The sequence below is a fragment of the Enhydra lutris genome, unplaced genomic scaffold, assembly GCF_002288905.1.
Source record: "Enhydra lutris kenyoni isolate GAN:26980312 unplaced genomic scaffold, ASM228890v2 scaffoldscaffold13, whole genome shotgun sequence".
Classification (NCBI taxonomy): Eukaryota; Metazoa; Chordata; class Mammalia; order Carnivora; family Mustelidae; genus Enhydra; species Enhydra lutris.
Window position 1 is genome coordinate 20376024 of NW_019154097.1, and position 9801 is coordinate 20385824.

Below are 9801 nucleotides of genomic sequence, written 5' to 3' on the forward strand. Positions count from 1 at the left end.
ACCTGAACAGCAGGAAGAAAATATATGAAAAAAGAAAATTAACAAAGCCTAAGGAACCTCTGAGACTGTAACAAAAAATATAATATTTGTGTCACTAAAGTGACAGAAGGGGAAAAGAAAGAGATCAGAACTGAATAAGTACTAATAAAAAAACGTTGAAAAATGCTCAGTTTGGCAAAAGATATAAATTTTCAGATTCAAAAAGCTTTAGTGACCCCTAAACAAAACCCAAAGAAATCCACACCAAGAGTTTCATAGTCAAATTTCAAAAAACTAAAAACAAAAGAAACAAATAAACAAAAAACAACTTGAAAGCCCTAGAAGACACCTTATCTGGGGAAAACAATTAGGATGACAAAGGGGTTATGATCAGAAAGCACAGAGGCCAGAGGAAGTGACACAGTATTTTTCAAGTGTTCAAAGAAAAGAATTATCAACTCAGGACCTATATCCAGAGAAAATATCCTTCAGGAATGAAGAATAAATCAAGACATACTCAGATGAAGGGAAACTAAGAAAATTTGTTACTAGAGAGTTTACCCTAAAAGAAGGGCTAAAGAAATTTCTCTAAGCAGAAAGGAAACAATAAACAAAGGAATCTTGGAACATCTGGAAGGAATAAAGAACACAGTAGACAAAAATATGGGTAAATACAAGAGACTCTCCTTCTGTTGAATCTCCTAAATTATGTTTGATGGATGAAGAAAAATTATAGCACTGTTTGATATGCCTTGAATTTCATGTAGAGGAAATATATTTGATGATGATTAATAGAAATAGGGGAGGGTAAAAGGACATAAAGGGAAGTAAGTACATTGTGATAAGATATATATATAGAGAGATATATATATACATGTATATGATATGTATTATATGTATAATATCTATAGATATCTAATACACCAGCCACTAAAAATCTGTACAAAGGTATAATACACTATAGATAACACAATAACCCAAGATGGATTTCTAAAAACGTTCAAGAAACCCAGAGATGATAGGAAATAGGAAACAGAGGTATGAAAGACAGAACAAACATAAAATGGATGAATAAAATGGGAAACTTAAGCCTTGATATATCCATAATCCCATTACATGTAGACAGTCTAAATATACCAATTAAGAGATAGATATTGACAATAGATTAAAAGACATGAACAAACTATAAGAAAACCTTTTCAAATATAGTAATATAGACAAGTTGAAAGCAAAAAGATATGAAAAGCTCTATCATGCTAATCAAAATAAACCATGAATAGCTATATTAATATCAAGTAAAGGAAGCTTTAGAGGAATGAAAGTTATTAAGACAAAGACATGTATAATGATAAAAAATTAATCCACAAAGAAGACACAATAAGCCTTAATCTGTATGCACCAAAATACAAAGCTGCAAAATGTGAAGCAAAAACTGGTAGAACTTAAAGACGAAATAGAAAAACCCACAGTTACATTTGGAGACTTCCACACTCCTCTCTCAACAATTGGGAGAATGGCTAGACAGAAAATCAACAAATATGTAGAACTTAATACCACCACCAACCAACAGTATTTAATATTTATTGGACATTCCACCCAATAAGAGAAGAACACACATTCTCTTCAAGTGCCTACTGGACAAATATCAAGAAAGACCACATTTTTGGCCATAAAAGAAATATCAACATATTTAAAAGAATTGCAATGATAGTGTGTTCTCCAACCACATGGAATCAAACTAGAAGTCTATAACAGAGAGAAAACAGGGAAATCTCCAAAATCTTAGAAACTAAAAACACTGAGTGACTTCTGAATAATCCATGGGTCAGAAAGGAAGTTGTAAAGGAAATTAAAAAAAAAAAAAACACATTGAAGTGAATGAAAGTAAAAAATACAATGTATCAAAATTTGTGAGAGAAAGCTAGGGAAGTCCTGAGAGGAAACCTTCGAACAGTAAATGCATACATTAGAAAACAGGAAAGGGGAATACCTGGGTGGCTCAGTCAGTTAAGCGTCTGACTCAGTCTCAGTTCAGGTCTTGATATCAGGGTCCTGAGTTCAAGCCCACATTGGGCTCCACATTAGGTGTGGAGAAAAAGGGAGAGAAAGAGAGGGAGAAAGGTCCTAAATCAATCATCTGAGCTCCCCCATCAAGAATCTAGAAAAAGAGGGAAAAAAACCCAAAGCAAGAATGAAGGAAATAGGGGCACCTGGGTGGCTTAGTGGGTTAAAGCCTCTGCCTTTGGTTCAGGTCATGATCTCAGGGTCCTGGGATCGAGCCCCACATCAGGCTCTCTGCTGGGCGGGGAGCCTGCTTTCTCCTCTCTCTCTGCCTGCCTCTCTGCCTACTTGTGATCTCTCTCTCTCTCTCTCTCTGTCAAATAGATAAAAAAAAATCTTTAAAAAAATGAAGGAAATAATAAATATAAGAATACAAATGAATGGGGACGCCTGGGTGGCTCGGTTGGTTGAGCGGCTGCCTTCAGTTCAGGTCATGATCCCAGCGTCCTGGGATCGAGTCCCGCATCGGGCTCCTTGCTCATCAGGGAGCCTGCTTCTCCCTCTGCCTCTGCCTGCCATTCTGTCTGCCTGTGCTTGCTCTCTCTCCCTCTCTCTCTCTGACAAATAAATAAATAAAATCTTTAAAAAAAAAAAAAAGAATACAAATGAATGAAATTTTAAAATGAAAAACAATAGAAATAATAAATGAAACAAAGAGCTCAGTCTTTGAAAAGATCAATATAGTTGAGAAATATCTAGCAATACTAACAAAAAAGAGAGAGAAGTCATGTTTAGCAATATCAGCAATAAAAAAGGAGGAATCACTATGGACTGCGGAAATCAAAAGAGTTTTAAGGGAATACTAAAGACAACTCTACATATACAAATTTGAAAATATAGATGGAATGGACTAAACTCTGAAACATACAAACTACCACAACCCAATATTAAATAGATAATTTGAATACACTTATACATGATAAGAAATTAAATTTGTAATTTAAAAATTCCTTGCAAGACGCCTGTGTGGCTCAATGGGTTAAGCATCTGCCTTTGGCTCAGGTCATGATCTCTGCTGCTCTCCCTGCTTGTCCTTTCTCTCTCTGACAAATAAATAAATATCTTAAAATAAATGAAATAAAATAAAATCAGAATTCCTCCCAAAGAAATCATGAAGCCCATAGGGTTTCACTGGAGAATTCTAGCTAACATATAAACATTTAACATAAATTTAACAGAATCTCTTCCAGAAAGTAGAAAGGAAGGTGACAGTTCAAATGCCTTTTATGAAGATAGTTTTACTCTTCTACTAAAATCAGACAAAGAAGTACCCAAAGAAAAGGGGGGGGGGGGGGAGAAAGAAAGAAACGAGAGACTGATATCCCTCATCAATATAGGCATACAATTTCTTTTTTTTTTTTTTAAGATTTTATTTATTTGACAGAGAGAGATCACAAGCAGGCAGAGAGGCAGGCAGAGAGAGAGGGGAAGCAGGCTCTCTGCTGAGCAGAGAGCCCGATGCGGGGCTCGATCCCAGGACTCTGAGATCATGACCTGAGCCGAAGGCAGAGGCTTAACCCACTGAGCCACCCAGGCGCCCCCAATTTCTTTTTTTTTTTAATAAATATCTTTTTTTTAAATATTTCATTTATTTACTTGACAGAGATCACAAGTAGGCAGAGAGGAAGGCAGAGAGAGAGGGGGAAGCAGGCTCCCTGCTGAGCAGAGAGCCCGATGAGGGACTTGATGCCAGGACCCTGGGATCATGACCTGAGCCGAAGGCAGAGGCTTAACCCAATGAGCCACCCAGGCGCTCTAGGCATACAATTTCTTAAATAGAATTTAGCAATATATTAATAAAAAACGCAAGGCTGATGCAATATTTAAAAGTCAATGTGATCAACTAAACAAAAAAAAAAAAATCATGTGATCGTATCAAGTGACATCGAAAAAGCAGTTGACAAAATTCGACACCCATCCATGACTAAAACTTTCAGAAAAATAGGAATAGGAGAATTTCCTCAGATTGATAGAGCACATCTACAAAGAAAACCTGCTAACATTATACTTGATGGTGAAACAATAAGTGCTTTTTGCCTAAGTCTGGGAAGAAGGGAAGGATGTCTGCTATGTCAATCTTATTCAACTTAGTGCTGGAAGGTCTAGTCAGTGCAATAAGACAAGAAAAAAAATAAAAAGGATGCCAATCAGAAAGAAGGAAATGAAACTGTCCCTGGTTACAGAAGACATAATTGCTTATGTAGAAGATCCCAAGGAATCTCCAGAAAAATCCTGGAATTAATTAGTGAGCTCACCAAGGTCACAGGTTCTACGGTTAAAAAAAAAAAAAAATGCTAATCAAGTGCATTTCTTTTTTCTTAAATATTTATTTGTTTGCAAGAGATCGAGCGCAAGCAGGAGGGGCAGAGGGAGAGGAAGAGAGAACCTCTAGCAGATTCCATGCCGATCCCAGAGCTTGATGAGGGGCTCAATCTCACAACCTTGAGATCACAATCTGAGCTGAAACCAAGAGTCAGATACTTAAGCGACTGCTCCACCCAAGTGTCTCAGTCAATTGAGTTTCTAAATATTAGCAGTAAACACGTGGACACCAAAATGTAAAATGTGATGTCACTTACAATTGCTCAAAACAAAATTAAATACTTAGGTATAAATCTAACAAAACATATAGAAGACTTATATCCTGAAAACTATAAAATGCTAATGAAAGAAATCAAAGAAGATCTAAATATATGGAGAAACATATTATGTTCATGTTTTGAAAGACCCAACATAATATCAGTTCTCCCCCAAACTGATATGAAATTTTGAAATTTCTATCAAAATCCCAATAAGATCTTATAGATATACACAGGACTTTTAAAAAATGTATCTGAACAGGCAAAGAAACTAGAATAGCTGAAACAATTTTGAAAAAGGAAGTGGAAGGAATCAATCTATCAAATTTCAAGACATATAGCTGTGGTAATCAAGACCTCTATCAGACAAAAAACCTGTATCAAGAATATATAAAGTAGGGGCGCCTGGGTGGCTCAGTGAGTTAAGCCTCTGCCTTCGGCTCAGGTCATGATCTCAGGGTCCTGGGATTGAGCCCCGCATCGGGCTCTCTGCTCAGCAGGGAGCCTGCTTCCCCCCCTCTCTCTGCCTGCCTCTCTGCCTACTTGTGATCTCTATCTGTCAAATAAGTAAATAAAATCTTAAAATAATAAATAAAATAAAAATAAAAATATTTTTAAAAAAGAATATACAAAATGGAGCACCTGATTGGAGCAGCTGGTAGAGTATGCAACTCTTAATCTCAGGTCATGAGTTCAAGTCACGTGTTGTGTGTGGAGCCTACTTAAAATTAAAAAAAGAAAAAAGAATACAGAATTCTCACAACTCATGTATAAAAGGGAAAAAACCCAACTTTTAAAATGAGCAAAGATTGAAACATGATTTCACAAAAGATGTATAAAGTGTCAGTGTACAAACATCATCAATCATCTGGGAAATGGAAACCAAAACCACAGTGAGAGATCACTACGCATTCATTTTTTTTAAGTTTTTTTTTTAAGATTTTATTTATTTATTTGACAGAGACACAGCGAGAGAGGGAACACAAGTAGGGGGAGTGGGAGAGGGAGAAGTAGGCTCTCTGCTGAGCAGGGAGCCCCTACACATTCATTTTAATGGCCCAAATTTTAAACACTGATTATCAGTGAGAATGTGAAACCACTGAAACTCCCATGTTGCTGATGAGAATGTAAAATGCATAGCCACTATGGAAACAAGTTTAGCAGTTTTTTATACAGTTAACTCTTCACTTAAAATACAACCCAGAGAGGGGCGCCTGGGTGGCTCAGTTGTTAAGCTTCTGCCATTGGCTCAGGTCATGATCCCAGGGTCCTGAGATGGAGCCCCACATGGAGCCCCACATCGAGTCCCACATTGAGCCCCACATTGGGCTCTCTGCTCAGTGGGAAACCTGCTTCTCCCTCTCCCACTCCCCCTGCTTCTGTTCCCTCTCTCACTATCTGTGTCAAATAAATAAATAAAATCTTCAAAAAAAGAATACAACCCAGAGAAATGAACTCATGTGTCACGTGAAGACTTGTACACAGACATTTATAGCAGCTTTAATTGTAATAATCCAAACTGGCAAAAATCCAAATGCCCAATAACTGGTGAGTGGATAAACAAATTGTGGTATATCCATACAATGAAATACAACTCAGCAACAAAGAGAAATGAACTAGTGATACTAGCAACTACTTGAAGAAATCTCAAAATATTACGCCAACCAAAGAAATCAGACACAAAAGAGTATAATCTCTATTTGACCTCTTATATGAAATTCTGAAGAGACAAATCTAATTTCTGGTAACAAGAAATGGAAGAGTTTCAGTCTAGGACCAACTTTGAAGGGAGAGGGAAGAGGATGAATTGGAAAGGCCACAAGGAAGCTTTTTGGAATGATGGAAATGTTCTCTATCCTGACTGGAGCATGGGTCACACTAATCAAAATGTACACTTAAAATGAATACATTTTAATGTATATAATTTATACACAAATTAGTTTTTGTTTAAATCAATAAAATTGATTTAAAAGAAACAATTCTCAGTCTTTGATGGATCAAAGAAGGAAATAGAGGAACTGAATATTATATTTAATTATGATAGATGAGAGAGAGAAAAATGAATAGAATATTCTATGCACACATTATTCTCAGAACAGTTTTTAAATTGATAATCTCATAGGTTACCAAGAAAAAAAAATTAATCCTATAGAAGTAGGATTTCACTGATACATTCATATACTGTAATGCAATAAAATAAGAAATGGATTGCAAAATAATAAATAAACATCACTTGGAAAATTAAAAATGCCCTCATAAATAAAGCTTAAGTCAAAAACAAAATAACATTGCAACTACAGGCTGGAAAATAATTATGATAACACTGTATCAAACTTATGAGATGCTAAGGTAATGCTCAGAGAATAATTCATAACTTTTAATGTTATTTACTATGAAACAAAGAAGAATCAAAATAAATGAACTAAATGTTTCAGGAAGTAAAGAAGGGAAATTTTATGGATTTTCCTAAAGAAAGAGAAAAGAATTAACAAGGTTAAAGTTGATGAATTGGAAAAAAAGGAAACCAAGAATTAATAAAGCCTACATTTGGTTTTAAAAAATAGTAACAATAAGACAAAGTTCTGGCAAAACTAATCAAGGACTAGAGAGAGATAAGAAAGAAAAGCTAAATTAACATTATTTGGGTGATGTCAATGAAAATGGCAAGGCAAGGACATCCAGAAATTCGTTCCTTCATAAAAATAATGAGAGAACTGGCAAAAGTGGTCAGAACCAATTTTTTCAGAACTCTGGAAATTCACCAAAGGCTTGCAGTTATGTGGGAAGTGTTTGTTCAAGAAAAACAGCTGAATCCCAGTAAGAACAGAAAACTTTGTGGCATTTTAATTGCTTTAATCTGATCTTCCATTCTCCAGCTCTGCAGTAGTCTTGAAAACTAACAGACTACCTTTGGGGTAAAAACCAGTAGCCTGATGGCTAAAGATGGAGCAGAGCAGTACTATACCTACTTCAAAGCCTATTCCCACTCACTTTTCATGATCTGCCCCATCTGGTGAGTGCTTGGAAAAGTCCATGCTCAGGACTGTCTTTGACCTGATTCAGTGCTTGCCCCACGCAAGAAATCTCTTCCCTAGAGGTGTTTGTCAAAAACAATTACAGGCAATTTTTTAACTTTCTGGCTCCCCAAGGTGGTGGAAAATAGTTAGACCAAACAAAAAACAAAAAAAGCTTAATAAAAGAACCTGGGGAATGAGTTATGTGTTGGGCTTTGAAAAATCTCTGACACATTAAAATTTCAGCTGTCTTGGGGCACCTGGGTGGCTCAGTGGGTTAGGCCTCTGCCTTCAGCTCAGGTCATGATCTTAGAGTCCTGGGATCGAGCCCCGCATTGGGCTCTCTGCTCAGCAGGGAGCCTGCATCCCCCTCCCCTCTGCCTACTTGTGATCTCTCACTCTCTCTCTCTCACTGTCAAATAATTAAATAAAATCTTTAAAAAAAAAATTTTAGCTACCTTTTTTTTTCCTTCAGAAATTCACAAGCTGATCCTAAAATTCACATGAAAAAAAAAAAAGGGACTAAGAATAGCCAAAACAACCTTGAAAAGGAAAAACAAAGTTGGAAGCCTCCTACTTTCCAATTTTAAAACTGAGGACAAAGCTGCAATAATCAAGACATCATGGTAGTGGCATCAGGAGAGACATATAGATCAGTGGTATAGAATTGAGAGTCCAGAAATAAATCCATACACCTATAGTCAACTGGTTTCCCACAGGGTGCTGAGAAACATCAATGAGGAACAAATAGTCTTTTTTTTTTTTTTAAAGATTATTTTATTTATTTATTTATTTATTTGACAGAGAGAGAGATCACAAGCAGGCAGAGAGGCAGGCAGAGAGAGAGGAGGAAGCAGGCTCCCCGCCGAGCAGAGAGCCCGATGCGGGGCTCGATCCCAGGACCCTGAGATCATGAGCCGAGCCGAAGGCAGAGGTTTAACCCACTGAGCCACCCAGGCGCCCCCAAATAGTCTTTTCAATAAATTATCCAGGCATAAGTGGCTGTCCACATCCATAAGAATAAAGTTGGAGCCCTACTTCATACCATATAGATCTACTTCACAAAGTGGATCACAGGTAAAACAGACTAAAATTAGAAAACTCGGGCGCCTGGGTGGCTCAGTGGGTTGAGCCGCTGCCTTCAGCTCAGGTCATGATCTCAGGGTCCTGGGATCGAGTCCCGCATCGGGCTCTCTGCTCAGCAGGGAGCCTGCTTCCCTCTCTCTCTCTCTGCCTGCCTCTCTGTCTACTTGTGATCTCTCTCTGTCAAATAAATAAATAAAATCTTTAAAAAAAAAATTTTTTTTTAAAAATTAGAAAACTCTTAGAAGAAAACTAAGTTTCAATTGCTGTGATTTTTAATTAAACGTTATTTTCTTAGAACATCTAAATCTCAAGCAACCAAAGGGGAAAAAAAAATCAATAAATTTTATCAAAATTTAAAAGTTCATCTTTTGCTCAGGCCCATGGCTCCAGCAGGATGGGCAAGTGTCAAGGTATTTGTACTGTCAGGAAGCTCTATGGCCACCCATGAGGTCAGAAGTATCATGATAAACAGTACAAGAAAGCCCATTTGGGCCCAGCCCTGAAGACCAACCCTTTTGAAGGCACTTCCCATACAAAGGGAATTGTGCTGGAAAAAAATAGGGGTAAAGCCAAACAGATTCTGCCATCAGGAAATGTGTCAGGGTCCAGCTAACCAAGAGTGGCAAAAAAATCACAGCCTTTGTACTCAATGATGGTTGTTTGAATTTTAGTGAGGAAAATGATGAAGTTCTGGTTGCTGGATTTGATCGCAAAGGTCGGGCTGTAGGTGACGTTCCTGGAGTTCACTTTAAGGTTGTCAAAGTAGCCAACGTTTCTCTTGGCCTTGAACAAAGGCAAGAAAGAAAGACCAAGATCATAAGTTTTGGTGGTGAAAACAGGTTAGTTAATTAGAAAACAGGTTAACCAATTTTCATATTCCAAAAAATTTCTTCAACTTGTATGCTTTGAAAGACACTATCGAGAAATTAAAAAGGCAACCCACAAGATGGAAGAACATATTTGCAAATCATATGATAATCATGTATCTGATAATGGTCTTGTATCAGAATATATAAAGAATTTCTACAACTTAACGATAAAAAGGCAAGGTACCTAGTTGTCTCAGTTGGTGGAGCGTGCAA

At 37.0% G+C, this 9801-nt stretch overlaps 1 pseudogene; it reads left to right on the top strand.

Annotated features, from left to right (window-relative positions):
* Positions 1-9113: 9113 nt before the first annotated feature.
* LOC111146364 lies at positions 9114-9539 on the top strand (annotated as a pseudogene).
* The last annotated feature ends 262 nt before the right edge of the window (positions 9540-9801 follow it).